This window comes from Sapajus apella, unplaced genomic scaffold (genome assembly GCF_009761245.1).
Source record: "Sapajus apella isolate SASKATOON/1434 unplaced genomic scaffold, GSC_monkey_1.0 scaffold34, whole genome shotgun sequence".
NCBI lineage: Eukaryota > Metazoa > Chordata > Mammalia > Primates > Cebidae > Sapajus > Sapajus apella.
This window is the reverse complement of record NW_022436974.1, coordinates 15,280,619-15,281,977: the sequence shown is the minus strand read 5'-3', so window position 1 is coordinate 15,281,977 and position 1,359 is coordinate 15,280,619. Positions and strand designations below refer to the sequence as shown.

Below are 1,359 nucleotides of genomic sequence, written 5' to 3'. Positions count from 1 at the left end.
TCCTGCATCCGGGACCACATCTTTTAATTGTTTTAAATCTCTTCCCTTCAACATAGTTGTCTGCTGGGGGCACCTTACATGGGTATGATTACTCATTTATTGATTGACCAAATTAATCGACTCGCTTCTTAACATAGTTTTCCTCCTTGAAGATCATTTTATCTTAGAAATCATTCTTTACTTCAGAATGTGGCATAGATTTTCGACATGGACATTTTTCCCTCAAGAAAATCATATACTACTTTAAAACACCCAAGTCTATCATGTAATCATCTTCGAGTTATTCATATTTAAGAAATGTGCTGAATTTTTTTGCTATCACTTTGTGACTTTCTCCAATTGTGAGGTTACCAATTTTAATTATATTATTTTATAATTGCTAAAATACAAGTTAGGCCAAAAAGAGCTTGCTGTGGCAACTGTGCATGGACTCTGTCCTAAAGTCCCACCCCTAACATTTGTAGTGGTGGGACCAGATGATACATAGTGGCCTATATATCATATGTCTAAATATTTCAAAGTCAGTTATCAAACTATCAAACTTTTAGGGAAAAAAAGCATGTTCTATTCTTCTACTTTGACAAATTTTCTTCCTAGTTGTTTCTTCTCTGAATTTCAGTTTCATGTTTTCTATTTCTATTTTGACCTTAAGTTGTACTCATTCTCAAAGTCCTAGAAGATTTAAAAAAAAAAAAAACCAAAGCGACTGTATTCAAAGTGTTCAAATATATCTTCCATCCAAAATTGTAAAGTAAATTTGAAAACTGAAAAATTCTCATTATTTAATGTTTGAAAGGAATTTTTCTAAAGCATTCAATATAATCTCTCCTGATCATTTTGTAGTTCATGAGTGTGATGATTGGTGTTCATGCACGTGTGTAAGATGTGCCACCCTTGAACCTTATTACAGCATTGGCACATGACCTGTTTGACATTGTTATAAGTAAAATGCTTGTTCCTCAGTACTGCCAGGAAAACTTAACATTCAGACAAAAATTTCTCTCAGCAAGGCAATTTTACTTTCTGCGGAAAGGGTACTACTTGCTAGCAGTCTAGCCACAAGAGTACAACAAACAAAAGAAAGGCAGGCATATTTATTCCTTACGCATTGGTTTCTTACTGCTGTGTCCAATCTCCATTGGTTGAAGCTAGACTTCACAATCTAAACTAAAACCTGATTGGCTAACAACTTAAAACTTTTCTAAATAGGTAAAGGCAATGGAGAACAAAGGAAAAGAGGAAGTTGCTTTTGAAAGGACTTAGAAAAGTAATAACATTCCTAAATAAGGAAGGGGCATAGGCTGCAAGCTAGGACATGCCTGTGAGCACATTCAGCACAAATATTTTGGTTAAAGTGCA

The 1,359-nt window shown here is 34.4% G+C and overlaps 1 non-coding gene across 1 annotated transcript; it reads left to right on the top strand.

Annotated features, from left to right (window-relative positions):
* The first annotated feature begins 831 nt into the window (after window positions 1-831).
* On the top strand, window positions 832-934 carry LOC116563367. Its single transcript, XR_004274367.1, has one exon. It is a non-coding gene; the product is annotated as a small nucleolar RNA U13 (small nucleolar RNA).
* Window positions 935-1,359: the final 425 nt, after the last annotated feature.